General features: G+C 43.0%; 1 long non-coding RNA gene across 2 annotated transcripts; it reads right to left on the bottom strand.

The window, feature by feature from the left end:
* Positions 1–758: 758 nt before the first annotated feature.
* Positions 759–18,727, bottom strand: LOC117411345 (uncharacterized). 2 transcript variants are annotated; one of them, XR_004545781.3, is made up of 4 exons: positions 18,527–18,727; positions 10,504–10,595; positions 1,658–1,838; positions 759–1,041 (listed from the first exon to the last, which is right to left on the bottom strand). It is a non-coding gene; the product is annotated as an uncharacterized LOC117411345 (long non-coding RNA). The 2 variants fall into 2 exon arrangements; XR_004545782.3 differs by having other exon boundaries at positions 1,658–1,807.
* Between the last annotated feature and the right edge of the window lie 215 nt (positions 18,728–18,942).

Genomic DNA, 18,942 nt, shown 5'->3' with positions numbered 1-18,942 from the left:
TAATCTATAGAACCAGTCTGATAGTATCTAAGCTGAGAATGCTGACGTCTGTGAATGTGTTAAAGCAGCAGGCGCTGTCAGTCCACTAGATTTTAAGTTTAAAAAGTTTCCTTCAAATACTGCACAAGGATTCTTGAAAAGGGGGCCAGCATGAAGATAACTTTGACTTAGCGCTCCGGGGATGCAAAGATCTCTGCAGAATGGCTTCACTTCTACAAGCAGTCTGCTGGTAGCCAGCCCAAGCTAATACACAGTGCTAATACACAATGCTCCACATTCCAGAAGGTCCCAAAGTCCAGTTGCACATTAAATAGTGTGCTAGGGGAGGGTATTGCAACAGGATTTTATTTAATTATTAACTTAGTGTGGAGGGATGGGAGATATCTGTCTGCAATATTTTCTTTCTAAAAATAATGCCAATTTAGTGTGTGTATGTGTGTGTGTGTGTGTGTGTGTGTATATATATATATATATATATATATATATATATATATATGGTATTAAGCAGCATATCTCAAGTGTTGAATAATAATTTTAAAAATAAATGTAAAACGTGTGTGATGTCTGTGTAAAATATCTTGTGTTTGCATGGGAGGGTTATAGCTATAGGGTGAAGTTCAGGCTTGGTTAGTCGTGTGGTAACAATTATGGTCTCGAATATTGCAGCTTTTTTCTCTCAAGAGGGTTGAGTAAACTTCTGCCTAGATCTGCTTACCCTGTTCAAAATTGTCCAGTTTACAGTAAAAATCAGACACTGCAGACAAACGTGGTTGCCGTTGTGTGCTGTTTTGGGGTTGGATCAGATCCTCTTCAGAGTTGAATCTAGGTATTCTTCTTCAGGCAGGGTATTTGTCTTGCACTGGCTGTTCCATGGAGTGGTTTTCACGGTCTGCCTCTGCTACAGCAAGTGTCCTCTCTGGAAAGCTACAGGTGGATTCACCATGCGGTACCCCTCTAGCTGTAGGCTCTCTGGGACTGGTCTTTGTATTGACTTGGAAAAACTGACGACTGCAAGTCCTCTGTGCGGTTGAATGGATTTCCCTGAAAATGTTAGAAATGGTTGACTGGTATAAAAAAAAACTGTCTGGCAGACCAGAGTGGTTTGCATATAAATTGATTTAAATAGAATATTTGCATACTGTTAAATAACCTCCAGCATTAAAGTTTAATCATTTATTTTTTATTCCAAAATACTGTATGCTTTTACATGTTGACCTATTACATTTCACCACTGTATATGAAAGTTGTTTGATCTTTTATACTGAGAAGAATCATCGCAGAATAAAATGACCAATGACTCAAGAGGGTGACAGGCTATTAGGAACTGAATCTAAGGAACAGTCTGGGAAAAGGGTAACCCTTAAATGATCAGCTGTGTTTCTGGATTGAAGTCTACTGTTGTCTTGCACAGCTGTCTGAAGGGAAACTCTGGCAGTGCAAACAGTCTGCTGCTCTCTCACCGTTTCAAAAACACTTTCCAAAAACAGCATGGTGGAATCTTTTTTTTTTAACATTCCACAGCAGCATGCAAGTGTCTTATTACCATGCACACCAAGCTGGAGCTGTGGATATGCACACAGGGCAGTTGTGTTGGTGCACTTTCAGCTCGTAATTGCCTGAGGTCATTTGAGTCGTCTTTGTGTTTAGAACCACTTACCTGTGTGTGTCTGTTTGCCACAATAGACACATTCTGTATTACTTCATTGTTGGGTGTGGAGAGTGGGATGTAGTGGGATATTCCCGGGGCTGTGCTGGGGTACATGTGTGCTCTACCTTCCTCCAAATGACTCTTCAAAAGGACTTTGTTCTAAAAATACAGTATCTCGACAATCTGGTATCTTTTGATAAATCACAAAACACAAAGAAAGGAAACAACAATATCTTGTTTTAGAAACTGCAGAATGCCAGGTCACTGCATTGCTACAGCTGGGTCAAGTTGAAGACACTTGCACGTAAATTCTCAACACAAGAAAATCTTTGTTGCAAAGCACTGTGAGTGTCTGTGACCTTCCTTTCCAAGTGGAGTCCCTTGTTTACCCATTTAGCCCTGGGATGACTTTTAGAGGTGGTCTTCTCTCACAGGGTTCAGACACACAGTATACTGTATACAAGCAGCAAAGGTTCAAGAGGAAAGAGCACCTCACAGCTCCCCCTCTCCTCTGCTCAGACAAGCTGCCTTTTTTCTGGGACACCAGACTGTGACTCCCTGTTTGCAGCACAGTTGCCAGTGCAATCCAGGTTCTAGTGCATAAACATGTTCCATGTGTGTGAAAACAGTTACTGCAGAGCAAGAGCAATGGAGCTGGCAAACCAACAGGCAAGCAGATTCAGGGGCTATCAACATGGGCCACAGCGGGTGACGAGGAACAGCACACGATATCTGTAAGTGATATTGTCTGTTCAGCTGGTGGTGTAGCACCACAGCGGGTGATGAGGTACAGCATACGATATCTGTAAGTGATATTGCACTGTTCAGCTGGTGGTGTAGCACCACAGCGGGTGACGAGGTACAGCACACGATATCTGTAAGTGATATTGCACTGTTCAGCTGGTGGTGTAGCACCACAGCGGGTGACGAGGAACAGCACACGATATCTGTAAGTGATATTGCACTGTTCAGCTGGTGGTGTAGCACCACAGCGGGTGACGAGGTACAGCACACGATATCTGTAAGTGATATTGCACTGTTCAGCTGGTGGTGTAGCACCACAGCGGGTGACGAGGTACAGCACACGATATCTGTAAGTGATATTGCACTGTTCAGCTGGTGGTGTAGCACCACAGCGGGTGATGAGGTACAGCACACGATATCTGTAAGTGATATTGCACTGTTCAGCTGGTGGTGTAGCACCACAGCGGGTGATGAGGAACAGCACACGATATCTGCAAGTGATATTGCACTGTTCAGCTGGTGGTGTAGCACCACAGCGGGTGACGAGGTACAGCACACGATATCTGTAAGTGATATTGCACTGTTCAGCTGGTGGTGTAGCACCACAGCGGTTGATGAGGTACAGCACACGATATCTGTAAGCAGTTGAAAGCATTGTAAAAGTGCAGAAACACCATGGTGACCTCTTCTAAGGGCTCCCTCTGTGCTTATCTCTCTCTTCACTCATTGGTTATGTTTACATTACCTCCTTCGAGCTATTATCTTTTAACTTTAGTGTCTTCATTTCGGCGCTCTTGAGAGTTGATGGGCCAATAGCATGGCTCCAATCAGACAGGCTGGCAGTGGGTTAGTGCAATGCAAGCGTCCTCACACAGCTCCAGGTGCCTGGACTGGGGGGTGATTAGGAGAAGTGAATCAGACAAATCAAAGAAGATTGTTGGGGTCACCAGTAAACTGCATTGTGATACCAATTGGGGATACCAATAAACGGCATTGTGGTGCCACCACAATTTACAAACAATGTCCCTGTAGTTGCCATTTTCAGAAGTAACTAATGTAGAAAGTCTGAAATCCACTTCTGTAACAGGGCTTCCCAGCTTTGACCCTCAGACCACAGATTTTCTTCCAAACCAGGTCCTGAATTAGTTAATTGCATTGTAATTTTGAGGGTACATAAACTGACTTAGGACTTGATTTGAACAAAGTACTGGACTGGATCGACCTTGAGGATCAGAGTTGGGAGCCACTGTTCTATAGCAAGCATTGTATCTGCTTACTCAACTGGCAATAATAACCAGCAAACCCAAACTTCTATATGAATGGGGGTATGCCCTTAGGAAAGCTTCCAATAGGTAAAGCATACTCTAGGTGAGCATTGTAATTCACAGAAAGGTATGGCAAAGAGCATGGCAAACCATAGTGAACTACGCGAAATGCATAGTATGCAATCATGGGAAAACTGCAAAATGACTTGTGCAACTTTTCTAAGGGCGTTTAAGAAAGCCCTGCTGTATAAGAAGAGGGAGGCGGTGTTTACGAAAGCCCTGCTGTATAAACGCCTCTGATCTTTTGAGAATGGAAACTGTGCACACAAGTGTGGTTTCCTCCCGAGCCCCAGTTTGTATTGTAAAAACCCACACCGCAACAATACAACACACACTACAGCTATCTGCAGATGAGGACAACCCAGTGACTGAGCAGAGCCAAGCGTTTCAATACAACACACACTACAGCTATCTGCAGATGAGGACAACCCAGTGACTGAGCAGAGCCAAGCGTTTCAATACAACACACACTACAGCTATCTGCAGATGAGGACAACCCAGTGGCTGAGCAGAGCCAAGCGTTTCAATACAACACACACTACAGCTATCTGCAGATGAGGACAACCCAGTGACTGAGCAGAGCCAAGCGTTTCAATACAACACACACTACAGCTATCTGCAGATGAGGACAACCCAGTGACTGAGCAGAGCCAAGCGTTTCAATACAACACACACTACAGCTATCTGCAGCTGAGGATGACCCAGTGACTGAGCAGAGCCAAGCGTTTCAATACAACACACACTACAGCTATCTGCAGATGAGGACAACCCAGTGACTGAGCAGAGCCAAGCATTTCAATACAACACACACTACAGCTATCTGCAGATGAGGACAACCCAGTGACTGAGCAGAGCCAAGCGTTTCAATACAACACACACTACAGCTATCTGCAGCTGAGGATGACCCAGTGACTGAGCAGAGCCAAGCGTTTCAATACAACACACACTACAGCTATCTGCAGATGAGGACAACCCAGTGACTGAGCAGAGCCAAGCGTTTCAATACAACACACACTACAGCTATCTGCAGCTGAGGACGACCCAGTGACTGAGCAGAGCCAAGCGTTTCAATACAACACACACTACAGCTATCTGCAGATGAGGACAACCCAGTGACTGAGCAGAGCCAAGCGTTTCAATACAACACACACTACAGCTATCTGCAGCTGAGGATGACCCAGTGACTGAGCAGAGCCAAGCGTTTCAATACAACACACACTACAGCTATCTGCAGCTGAGGATGACCCAGTGACTGAGCAGAGCCAAGCGTTTCAATACAACACACACTACAGCTATCTGCAGCTGAGGATGACCCAGTGACTGAGCAGAGCCAAGCGTTTCAATACAATGATGGAAACGCTGATAAAGGAATTCTCTCTGGGCAAAGAATGTAAGAACTGCCAATAAGATGAAAGTTTACAAACGAGAGGAGGCCATTCGGCCCATCTTGCTCGTTTGGTTGTTAGTAGCTTATTGATCCCAGAATCTCATCAAGCAGCTTCTTGAAGGATCCCAGGGTGTCAGCTTCAACAACATTACTGGGGAGTTGGTTCCAGACTCCCACAATTCTCTGTGTAAAAAAGTGCCTTCTATTTTCTGTTCTGAATGCCCCTTTATCAAATCTCCATTTGTGACCCCTGGTCCTTGTTTCTTTTTTCAGGTTGAAAAAGTCCCTTAAGTCGACATTGACTGTGTCAAGAGACCGTTGCTTGATATTGGTTAACGGTTTGTAAATAACTTCTTTCATTTCTGCGAGTACTATTGGGAGGATCCCATCCGGCCCAGGGGATTTGTTTATTTTAAGAGCTCCTAGTCCCTTTAACACTTCTGCCTCTGTTATGCTAAAGTTATTTAAAATTGGATAGGAACAGGTCGACATGTGGGGCATGTTGTGTATATCCTCCTTTGTTAAAACTATTTTTTCTCTTTGTCTATGATGTTGCCATTTGTATCTCTTAGACATGTTACCTCCTCCTTGAATGTTCTCTTGCTGTTATAATATTGGAAAAACTTTTTGGAATTGGTTTTAGCCCCCTTAGCAATGTTCATTTCTAGCTCTCTCTTGGCCTTTCTAACTTCCTTTTTGACTTGCATTTGCAGTTCCAAGTACTCTTTCTGTGTACTTTGTTTTTGGTCCCTTTTAAACGCTCTGTAAAGTGCCTTTTTGTCTGGATATTTTTTAATTATTGATCTATTAAACCATTTTGTTTTAGATTTTGGTTTGTCTACTTTTGGGATATAATTGTTTTGCGTCTCTAGTACTACATCTTTGAAAAATAGCCAAAATGTGGATGTTTTCTCTATTTTACTCCAATCTACTTCTGTTAGTCTCTGCTTCATTCCCTCATAGGTGGCCTACAGCTATGTTCAAAAGTGTTGCGTCACCCTATAGAATTAACTAACTTTGCTTCATAAAGTCAAATGAAACCTGCTTGAAATCTAACATGAAATACTACTGTACTACATTATGGATTTTGCAATATCATTTAGTACTTTGTTTGATTACATGATGTTAAATAAAATATCTAAATTATGTTCATATGTTTTTTTTTTGTTGTTGTTGTTTTTTTTTTTTAAAGATGTCTTAATTCTAAAATTCTAGGTGATGCAAAACTTTTGTCCATAGTTGTAGCCTCTAGCCTTTCCATATTTAAACAAAATGTGCCTGAGGCAATTTGTAATGTTATAATGTGACATGATTATATATGTTGTTATGTGAAAGGGGTAGGTGAGGACCCTCTTGTAAATGAGTCTTTAGTGTCAGTGGGTACCTTCCTGGTTCAATAAATAAATAAAACAAGTAAGAAATGATTCCTTGTGGCATTGGCTAGAGATACAGTACAACCCTGCAATGGGAAGGGCTGGCGTGGGATCAGACTCTTCCGTTTTATCTTTAGTGATAAGCAGACCAATGGACTTCTAGTGCAGTGTGGGAAGATCTCACAGTGTTTTTGTTTTTGTTCACTTTCTAGTGCGATATGAAAAGCAGAAATGAAGAAACTTTTATCAGCAGACACACACAGACACTGAACTCATTCCCTTTTCTTATAACAGTGGTTCCCCACTGTATGTAACACCTCCTTAGACATGGTGTACAAAACAGTACATTCAATTTAAGGTTACTGTGTATTACTAAACTACTGACAACTGGGCCATATAGCCGATTTCACACTAAAAAATAGTTTTAAAATGGAATGTATGCCTTTTAAGTTGTTTCGGACACACACTTTCTTTTCAGTGCTATATAGTGTTTTTATAGTGCTGCAATAATTACATCTTCATCTGCTTCACAGACATATGTTATAGCTAATTACCTTGGACTACCTAGGGGATACAAATTGATTATAAAGTGACATACAAAAATATATAAAACGTGATCTAAATCAACGTGAAATCAGAATATCATAATAAAACATATCCTTGCAATGCAGGTATTTGTGACCCTGCTATCCTGTCTAGTGTGTATGAGAGACCACAGGAGAGGCTTTCAACTCTGATAATCCAAGCTCAAATCCAGTTTGGGATGACGTGGAATGACGCTGGTGGTGTCAGCCTGTCCTCAGTGAATGGTCAATGGTCCAGATCAGTCTCATTGCCAGGGTTAACAGAGCGCCTGTCATTATCCCATGAACACGCACCTCAGCTCTGTCCCTGATTTACGATGGGAACCTGCAGTGGCTGCTGACCTCGCTCTGCTGTGTCGCAGCCAGCTCTGCAGCACACCAAGGGTCACGCCAGAGCCTTGAGGAAGTACACGCTATCAGAGTCCAGCAGTCCCAGCAAAACTCTTGGGAGACACAGTGTCATCTCAGCCAGGCTTCCTGAGGAAACGGCATGTCTTACAACAACCAGAATGTTGACTATTTCAGCAGTAACGCTGGCAGCCACAGCAAGCACTCCTCACAGGTAAGAATGTGTGATCCCTTATGCACCCAACAGCTAACTGCTCTTGATCTAATATACAGCTACAAGGTTCAGGTCCTTTGCATTAAATTGCTTAATGGTCCTACTACTGCATGAGTCCGAAAGGTTCCTAATATTGTGACCACACCCTGGTAAGTTTCCACTTTACCTGGAAAACTACCGTCCACATCTGAATTATGAAATATTCTAAAGACTCAAACGGTACTGTGCTGCGAGTTCCTCTGAGGGTATTTGCAGTCTCTTCTCATGTCAGCTGACTGGCCAACAGGAATACCATAAACACTGCTTTGGGTTGGTTTCTTAGGTATTTTTGTCCCTTTCTTGAAACTATCCCATAAGGTTAAGCTTTACTGCCTTGGAACGGTACACTTGGTCATTTGCATTTCACATTTCCTAAACACAGCTTGTGGCTTTCACATATTTTCGTGGGTCGCAAATTTTTTTATTGGCTGGTTTTCAGCCTGGCCAGGGGCAGCAGCAAGGAAGAAAAATCCCAGTGTTTCGTTCCCTCAGCTCTCGCATTGAAAAATCAAGTCCTTTCCACAGGCTGTGTTTGCTCTGGGAAGTGCGCTCCACAGCCAGGATTCTTTACGCTGTGCTGAATACTGTGCATGTGAAGAGTTTACAACATGGAAATCACAGGCATAGAGGCTGACCTATTTACAGCTCCCCTGGCCAAATGCAATCACCATTATGATCTGCTTCCCTTTCTCCACCCACACCCTCATAAACACTGTCAGATTGAATAGAATGGCACTCCCCACTAGGCACCATCCAAACAAGATCACTTGTTAACCCCTTCCACCCGTCACGCACTCAGAGGTGAATAGCACAGCAAATCACAGCAGAGCATGAAGAACTCAGCAAATCACAGGGGAGCATGAAGAGCTCAGCAAATCACAGGGGAGCATGAAGAGCTCAGCAAATCACAGAAGAGTATGAAGAGCACAGTAGAGCATGAAGAGCTCAGCAAATCACAGCGGAGCATGAAGAGCTCAGCAAATCACAGCGGAGCATGAAGAGCTCAGCAAATCACAGCGGAGCATGAAGAGCTCAGCAAATCACAGCGGAGCATGAAGAGCTCAGCAAATCACAGGGGAGCATGAAGAGCTCAGCAAATCACAGCGGAGCATGAAGAGCTCAGCAAATCACAGGGGAGCATGAAGAGCTCAGCAAATCACAGCGGAGCATGAAGAGCTCAGCAAATCACAGGGGAGCATGAAGAGCTCAGCAAATCACGGTGGAGCATGAAGAGCTCAGCAAATCACAGGGGAGCATGAAGAGCTCAGCAAATCACAGCGGAGCATGAAGAGCTCAGCAAATCACAGCGGAGCATGAAGAGCTCAGCAAATCACAGCGGAGCATGAAGAGCTCAGCAAATCACAGGGGAGCATGAAGAGCTCAGCAAATCACAGCGGAGCATGAAGAGCTCAGCAAATCACAGGGGAGCATGAAGAGCTCAGCAAATCACAGCGGAGCATGAAGAGCTCAGCAAATCACAGGGGAGCATGAAGAGCTCAGCAAATCACAGGGGAGCATGAAGAGCTCAGCAAATCACAGCGGAGCATGAAGAGCTCAGCAAATCACAGGGCATTGCAGCAAATGTGGAAGGCGAGGAAATGAGTGCTTACACTGGTCATGTTTCAAATTAGTTACTTTCATTTTTTTTGGGGGGGGGGGGGAGTTTACCGCTAATATTATTTCAGCTATTGCAATATCCATACACTAGCCCCCAGATGCTGTACAAATGCTAATACCCTTTTATGGTAATCCATGACACTTTATTGGGGACTTGGTGACAATGCATTCTTGCACAACTCCACATGACAAGGCTTATGGATCAAGTGTACCAGTCACTTCTTCTCGATCGCTCAGTAGTTTTCTTATGGGGCCTTTGTGATACTTTAAAAATAAACATATTTTGTAAACCCGATACTGTTACTGGCGCATGTTTCTTTTTCATGTTATTTCTTCATAGTGTTCTTAGAGCTTTGTGTCTTTTGTCTGGTCTAAGTAATCAGTCCCATGAGCAACAAGCTGATATGTCTAGTCTGGGCCTGTCAGTTACAGCAGTAGAGTATTATAGTCTTTACGGATATGCTGACAGTATAGTTGCCCACCTCCCAGACGCTTCTCCTGACCCTGAGGACAGAGCTCAGTGGTCTGGGTGCAGCTGCCCCCCAGCAGGGACACCTCAGCCGGGCCGGTCTTACAGCTGGATTACAGCTCATCTGGAAAGTGGTTGGCCAGTGCAGGCCTCTGTGTAGTTTTCAGTATGTTATCCTCCTGCTATTCAGGTGGGAATCACTTGAGCATTATTTCAAGTTTTTTAGATACTGTACTGTATGACAGGAGAAACAATCAAGCTAATTCTATTTGTGTTTGTTCTCTGTCTGTACTTGCATGCATTTACACACTCATTTCCTGTTAGGTGTAGTCATTTCTCTCTTTTGTGCCTGTGTACTAAATGGTGTTCATTGTAAGAAAGCTACCACTTAACTTTGAAAGCAATTGTCTTACTTAACGTTTTCTATTAGTTGCAGCCCAAGCCATTATGAAAGACACTCACAGCACACGCTGTATGGGGAGGCCATCGTGTACTTTAAAATGTATCCTTTTCCATCAGATAGGAGAAACAGAACACACACCCCAAAGCTCCACATTGTATTTGCTGTCTTTTACAAACATGTGTTACAGAGCAACTAGAGTCACAGCATCACAGTACCTTGATGCTCTTGACCAAAATCACAATGCAAACTACAGTAGGTAATGCCACAGTTTAAAATTTTGTTACACTGGGACAACTGCTAAAGCATGGTGCCTCTCACAGCAGCACTGATGGAGAGTAACCCAGGCACTGACCAGGTACTGACTGCATGTAGTGAGCCCTTCTCAGTAGATGTATGCTGTGTTTTCAGGCTGTGGCGTCCCGTTCTGCAGGTTTGGTGCTGGTGCTGGAAGTAGAAGAAGTGGAAGAGAAAGAGAGAGATATATGAAAGGACAGTATTATTCAGAACATGTCATCTTGTTCCATAAAAACAACTAACAGAACTGTTTTAAAAAGGCACTTCCTCACCTACCGGGTAAAGCCACAAGTAAGTAATTGTCAAAGAAGGCTCTCTCCATTGAGTATGTCGGTGTGGGTGTTTGTTGAGGGGACCCTGAAGAAGGCTGTCTCCATTGAGTATGTCGGTGTGGGTGTTTGTTGAGGGGACCCTGAAGAAGGCTCTCTCCATTGAGTATGTCAGTGTGGGTGTTTGTTGAGGGGACCCTGAAGAAGGCTCTCTCCATTGAGTATGTCAGCGTGGGTGTTTGTGTGAGGGGACCCTGAAGAAGGCTCTCTCCATTGAGTATGTCAGTGTGGGTGTTTGTTTGAGGGGACCCTGAAGAAGGCTCTCTCCATTGAGTATGTCAGTGTGGGTGTTTGTGTGAGGGGACCCTGAAGAAGGCTCTCTCCATTTATGTCAGTGTGGGTGTTTGTTGAGGGGACCCTGAAGAAGGCTCTCTCCATTGAGTATGTCAGTGTGGGTGTTTGTTGAGGGGACCCTGAAGAAGGCTCTCTCCATTGAGTATGTCAGTGTGGGTGTTTGTTGAGGGGACCCTGAAGAAGGCTCTCTCCATTGAGTATGTCGGTGTGGGTGTTTGTTGAGGGGACCCTGAAGAAGGCTCTCTCCATTGAGTATGTCAGCGTGGGTGTTTGTGTGAGGGGACCCTGAAGAAGGCTCTCTCCATTCAGTATGTCAGTGTGGGTGTTTGTTGAGGGGACCCTGAAGAAGGCTCTCTCCATTGAGTATGTCGGTGTGGGTGTTTGTTGAGGGGACCCTGAAGAAGGCTCTCTCCATTGAGTATGTCAGCGTGGGTGTTTGTGTGAGGGGACCCTGAAGAAGGCTCTCTCCATTCAGTATGTCAGTGTGGGTGTTTGTTGAGGGGACCCTGAAGAAGGCTCTCTCCATTGAGTATGTCAGTGTGGGTGTTTGTTGAGGGGACCCTGAAGAAGGCTCTCTCCATTGAGTATGTCGGTGTGGGTGTTTGTTGAGGGGACCCTGAAGAAGGCTCTCTCCATTGAGTATGTCAGCGTGGGTGTTTGTGTGAGGGGACCCTGAAGAAGGCTCTCTCCATTCAGTATGTCAGTGTGGGTGTTTGTTGAGGGGACCCTGAAGAAGGCTCTCTCCATTGAGTATGTCGGTGTGGGTGTTTGTGTGAGGGGACCCTGAAGAAGGCTCTCTCCATTCAGTATGTCAGTGTGGGTGTTTGTTGAGGGGACCCTGAAGATGGCTCTCTCCATTGAGTATGTCAGTGTGGGTGTTTGTTGAGGGGACCCTGAAGAAGGCTCTCTCCATTGAGTATGTCAGTGTGGGTGTTTGTTGAGGGGACCCTGAAGAAGGCTCTCTCCATTGAGTATGTCAGTGTGGGTGTTTGTTGAGGGGACCCTGAAGATGGCTCTCTCCATTGAGTATGTCAGTGTGGGTGTTTGTTGAGGGGACCTGCAGTCAATCTAGTACCTTTCACTCAAGACAAATCGACATTTAAAAAAAAAAACACTTCTACAAATCTTCTACTTTCTCAAGATTTTTGCTCCAGTGCTTTATCAGCATTTCACAGAGCGGAAAGCATGGATTTTTGCAGATGTTTCTATAGTAATCACATTAGTATGTACACTCTGTTAACATGGTACAGGTTGAAACAGGAAACAAAGAGTTGTTATTTTAAATAGGCAGGAAAGAAAGAAAGACAGAAACAGACACATCCTAATGTGTTACTTTACTATCAGCTTGCCATCAGGATGTCTTAATTCCTCTGAAATCACCTGCAGGGTTTTGGCTCTTAGGGAAGCGCAATCAGAGCTCAGCACAGCATTCCTCAGCACTGAGCTCACATTGCTGAGCCTGCCTGCAGCGCTGCTCTGACAAAGTGTGGAAATATGAGGGACGGGACTCACAAGCCATGAAGAACACATCAGCAGGTACGAGGTCCTGTCAAACCCAGCCTTTGCATTTAGTAGATTTCTGTTTGAGCATGGGTTTAGAGCATGGAAATGCTACTCACTGTTTGAGCATGGGTTTAGAGCATGCTAATGCTACTATAGTTTCAAAAGTTGAAATGGGTATATTTTTCACTGCACAATAAGCTGAAGATGTGGCTTTCAAATTCAAATAGCCCAGGCCCCCCATACAATTTCAGATGAAGTGCTAAAAATGACACCCTGTGCCTATCAATTGTTTTGGGGTGAAGGGTGAGCCCCTGTCCCAGCTCCAGGAGGGGCTGTCAGCCTTGCAGGAGTACCAGGGTTTATGACTCCTGCATTCTGGGGCCAGAGTTGGTTTCATAAATAAAGCTGATGTTGATACAGTCTCTCTGGGCTCCGAGGAAATGAGTGTTTGTGCACCTTAATGCGTGTCTCTCACCGCAGCCTAAACACCACTGCTGACAGGATATTGGTGTTAAATGTATTGAGGCAGCCCCTAGCTCGCCTCAGCTCTCAGGACTGGAGCTGTTTCTTCTCTGCTGCCCCCACTTATAAATAATGTAATAAAAACTGCACACACACACACACACACACATACGCAAACAAACCTACATACACAGACACGTGCGCATACACATACACATGTACACGTACCAGACTGGTTTGCAATGGAATGTGTTTTCTGCATAAGGAACTTTTCTTTCATTAAATACTGTTGTTGTTCTGTGTTTTTTTTTTTCATTGAGTATGGGTAGGGATCTAGAACATCTTTGTGCTACTCACTAATTTTTAGGTCACAAACAATTTAAGATGTGTGTAAAAGTGCCACTTCCAGGTTTACAGCTGTCTGGACAAGTGTGTTTTGTTTTGGAAACAGACATGTGCTAGGAATAAGTTAGTACATATGCATTTAATAGGACTTCCTGTGTTGGTGAATAATTCCACTGAGCCAGGGTAGGATTTGTGTTCAACTTTGGTTTGTACAGATACAGTAAAATGAACTCCAATGAAGGTTAGGGTTAGGGTTAGGTCTTTAGTTGTTTCTCATTCATTTTAGAAGTTTAAAGATTGCTGTTTTTTACCCTTTCCAAACAGTTTGAAAACTTTGGGAACATGCCCTATTGTGTGGCTGCAGACAGTTTACCATATTATTATTTTATTATTTATTGCATTTATACAGCGCTTTTTATACAAAAGTATCGCAAAGCACTGTGCAGTACATAGCAGAAAAAAAGAACAAACCACAATACATTTGTATAGCATGTCACATATACAACTGCCACAATCAGACCATTTAAATAACTGATTTATTTATTTTTAATTTAGTAATTGCCAGTTATTTTATTATTTTCTCCCAACTTGACATATACAATTATTTTTAGGCTCAGCTCACCTACCACCCCCACACTGACTCAGGAGCGGCGAAGACAAACACATGCTGTCCTCCGAAGTGTATGCTGTCAGCCGACCGCTTTTTTTCACACTGCAGACTCATCGTGCAGCCACCTATGTTTAAGCCACAAGCGGGATACCTCTCTAGACCCTATAGTTATTGAGGACTTTAGGGTCCAAATTGTGTTTCTTAAGCATAGGCTTTACCACAGCTACCTTAAGTGGTGAGGGAACTATACCGGAGGAAAGTGAACCATTTATAATTTTTAAAATGTAAACATAGTAAGTTTTCAGATTACCACGCTCCACTGTGATTTATTCAGTGATGTCTAATCTTTGTAAAAAAGTCTAACAAGTCAAATGAATGTTTTTGAGTGTTTAGGCTTGCTCAGGAAATACAGCCCCAATGGAGAGCAGTGCAGTCATGTTTACCCTGTGCTCCATTAACTGTTCCACAAACATCTCCAAAGAAGGACAAACAGCTGAAGCATCAGTTAGTGCTTCATTTTCCTTTTCACTGTGTGTTTATTCTCACTGCTGATTCAAAACACAACAGGTCAGGTTTGCTAAGCTTCTCATCCAGCACCATTTCTTTCTACAAAGAAAAAAAACAACAGGTAATGTTGCTGCAGAAGTACAATGCACGCACACCCGAGCTGTTCGTTTAAAAAGCACTCTGATGCTCCCTTACTGCGGCAGCCTTTTCTTCTTCTTCCTTTCAGAGTGTAGGTGCTGCACTGCACTAAAAGATCAGCATAACTGGCTGTGGGATGTTTGCTGTTTTAGCTGCTGCTGAAGCAATCGCAATACACCTTAATAACGCTCTCAGCACATTGCCAGTCTGAGTGATGGCTGGCTTGTCAGTAATATTTGTTTGTGGTTTTCCAAGCTGTTCGTCTTGCACAAGCCTTTCTTTCGTTCTCTGCTGTGCTCACCCAGGCCAGGAAGTTCACGGTTTATTTTAAAAAGTGACCTCATCGTGTCAAAAACAGAAGAGGCGCATTCATGCCCTCCCTGTGTCCCAGCCGCCTCTGCGCACGGAGCGGAGATGCTGCTGGGTGATTTCTCACATATTTACCCAGAGCGATCTCCTTTGAGTACTCATGTTTATTTCCATAAAGCCCTTATCGTTGGCTTACTGCTGAGATGGGCAATGACAACACACACATTCTGTGTTTGTGAATTCATAAGCTGACCTGCTGGATTGGGGAGGGGTCTAGATGATGGCTCCTGTGGTTCTGTTTTAATAATGTTCGTAGTTCAACCATCACCACATGTCTGAGTGCTTATTGCAACATATCTGAGTCATTAAAGGATATCTCATTAAGCTTATCTTGTGCACTTCAATTCATTATATAGGGTTTAAATGTGCAGTTTTGAAAGAAACACGTGTCATACTAAACCTTTTATTTTCAAAATAGATCTCTGGTACTACACTTGGTTAAAGAAATCTGTTTGCAGTCCATGCTTTCAGATAGTGTTGCACTTGCTTGGATATCTGGAGGGTGAAATTGTCCCCACCCCTTCAGTGGCTTCTTTCCTGTCATTAACCAACCAGCTGTTTCCCCTATTGACTGACATGCTTTCAGCCACTAACACGTTTTGACCAAGAAGACACTGCTGAGGTGAAATGACGCAGGAAGTGTAACAGATTTCCTGAGAATAAGGCACATAAACTGGTGAACAGTAAACAGTAAACAGTAAACATAAACCTAAAGCTGTACTAGATACAATGTTTCAAAATGAAAGCACACAATATCTAAACATGTGTTTCTTTCAAAACTGCACACTAAAGACCTATTCAAACGTATTCACATGTATTCATTTAACCAGGATAGAACCCTTGAGAGATCTCATTTTCAAGGGGGTCCTGGCATACATCTCATATGGGTCCTATGTAGCTTATTTACTACAATGTACATATTTTGTAAAGTTCTCACGAGAGAACTCCAGGCATGCAGAGAGTGACAGATATGCAGTTTACTCTTATGAGGTTATCCTCTCTCTCTCTCTCTCTCTCTCTCTCTCTCTCTCTCTCTCTCTCTCTCTCTCTCTCTCTCTCTCTCTCTCTCTCCCACTGAGCTAGTATCAATGACCTCTTTTTTATCCAATCCCAATATTAATGATTTCTCTCCACCCAGCCTTCGTCTGGTAACCTCACAGACCATCTTTATGCTTTCGTGGCAGCTCTGTATTCACAGGCCCTGCCTGGGGATAGCTGCTCACTGAGAGCCCCCATAAGAGATCCAACTTTAAATCCCACTCTGTGCTCAGTATCGTTGGCTGATTAATTACTACTTTCAAAATAAATATCTGTTCTTTGTCTGATTGAAAGAACCCCATGATCTACCAAGTGCAGGCGCTAGTGGATCATACAGCTCTCTGCTAAATAGCTAACTGCCTCATTCAAGGTCTTGCTATTTATTGATATTATTATTATTTTCTTCTTATTATTTATTTCTTAGCAGACACCCTTATCCAGGGCGACTTACAATTGTTACAAAATATCACATTGTTTTTACATACAATTATATTATTTTTTACACATTATTTTACATACAATTACCCATTTATACAGCTGGGTTTTTACTGGAGCAATCTAGGTAAAGTGCCTTGCTCAAGGGTACAGCAGCAGTGTCCCCCACCTGGAATTGAACCCACAACCTTCCAGTCAAGAGTCCAGAGCCCTAACCACTACTCCACACTGCTGCCCTAACTTTTTGATAGAAAAGGTTCTGAGCTTTTTACCCTCTACACACTGCTGCATATGGATATGTAGATATTTTTACACTTCCCTTAAAAGTTTTGACCCAGAGACTCTGGAAGGGTTTTGGACCACAGAATGGAAAGCAGCGGTCATGATCTAAGACTGACCGACCAACTGCTGGCAGTAAATTTCTGCATTATTACATAATCCATTGTATTCTGTTTCATCGTTCACAACGATGAGACTAGGCTAGACACATTGACACATGCGCCTGCCCTGAGCCATATTTCCAAAAGCACAAAATATAATTTGTGTTTATGTTGCAATCAAAGTAACCAAGCGCTCTTGTACATATTATAATATCATTCAGATTCCAGCCTTCCCCTTATGAAAGTTTACCACAGTAGAAGCACAAATAAGTGTAATAAAGCACAGTGAAAGCATGGGAAAGCATTGTAAATAATAGCGAGGTAGAGTAAAGCATATTAATAAACATGGCAAACCAAGGTAAACTATGGGAAATGCATAGTATGACCATGGGGAAAGTGCAAAAATACCATGGAAAAAATACTGTGTTTACACAGAGGGAACACAGGAAAGCCAGTGATTGGCTACTGAGAAGGAGACACAGCGTGTGGAGGATATGCAATTCCTTCTGGGAGTTACAGAGCTTGGAAATACAATGTTCGGGATAATTCAGGATGCCCAGGACTTGACAGTGCCATCATTTCCAGGCTTCCCTAATTACACACTGCAAGAAACGCTCCACTTACTCCATTGGGATTCATTATAGATCAAGGATGGGCTCCCTTGTATTAGTTACTAAGATACTTTACCCAGTGAAAGTTTTGATTCAGACACGTACATGATGTGTATACATTTGACATTTATATATTACTTAATATCTTTTAATATATTTCATCGCTCGAGGGCTACCAAGACCTTTAAGAGAACAGAGGCCAATTCATGCAGAGGGCTATTAAAGTTCCAGGTTTCCATCTGCTGCAGATTTCTTTCATTCAGGGTAAAGATGACTAATCTTTCAGAGCATTCTGAGCCTTTTTTCGTCCCTGCTGCATTTTAAAGAATGAAGAGAATAATCCTTCTTTTGTTTAAAATAATTTATAAAAGATGCAGATTCTTGATTTATTATTTTAAATATATAAATATATTTATAATAAAATTCATGATGTTCCTCTGAAGCCAGTAATAGAAGATGAGAAGCACCAGAATGAAACTCAGTAAAATTAAAACTACTGTGTATATTAAAATAATGATAATAATAAATACATAAATAAACACTACTATCACAACTAGTACTGCTACTAACAGTAAATAGTACATTCTGAAAACAGTTCCTTAAAAAACTTTTCATATAAAATCTGGTACTGCCATTTAAGTATCTCTTCGAAAAAAACAACAATACTGTAGTTACAGGAAGTAATTTTCTTGTAAAGTTAATCTATTACATGTAATAGATGTTGCAGCACCAGGAGTCCTGTACAAGCTACAAAAGTTCCAGAACCCTGCTGAAATATCTAAAGACATCTTAAAAGTTCTGAATGTTCCAGAAGCCTCCTGAAAGTTGCAGAACCGTGCTTTAAATTTCAACCACTGTAGCTGGTGAGCTGGAGAGCAGCAACATTTGGACATTTGGGAACGAACATTTCCTGGCTTCGTCCTCGATTCCCAGCTTGTTTATAAAAGCCCACTGAAAGAGTTAAACACAGGTCTATTTGCCCAATGATTGGCTTCAATGTGTGGTGACGCAGGACATAATATTTGGGGGAGGAGCGAGGTAAAGTAAATAAATAACTCACCTGTTGACCAGCTTCTGTGATCTGTTGACAGCTCCAGAGTGACTCTTTACTTTCCCATCCCAAAATTCGTTTTCCCCAGGGGAAGTAAACAGCCCCTTAGTTTGTCTTTCGCTATCAGCCAGGTGTGAAATACACACCAAAATAAAGCCAAGGTTGGGAGAGAGGGAGGCCTATGGGACTGTGCAGTCCTCCACTGCGTTGACCTTGTTCTGTTGCATGTTGCTATATCGGTCCAGCCGCCCAGCACTGCAGCTGTTGTTGTTTTTGGCATTCTAACGCTGTATCTAAGTAATCAGATGTTTGCCCAGTCAAACAGCAGTAAACAGGCTCCATGCTTTGCCAAGGGAAGATACAGTAGGTGTGGCAGCGAGTCCTGTGATCAGAGACAAGTCACTGAGCTTGGAATACAACACTGG

Source organism: Acipenser ruthenus, chromosome 6, assembly GCF_902713425.1.
Source record: "Acipenser ruthenus chromosome 6, fAciRut3.2 maternal haplotype, whole genome shotgun sequence".
Classification (NCBI taxonomy): domain Eukaryota; kingdom Metazoa; phylum Chordata; class Actinopteri; order Acipenseriformes; family Acipenseridae; genus Acipenser; species Acipenser ruthenus.
Note: the sequence above shows the minus strand (reverse complement) of the source record. Positions and strands in the feature narration are given on the sequence as shown.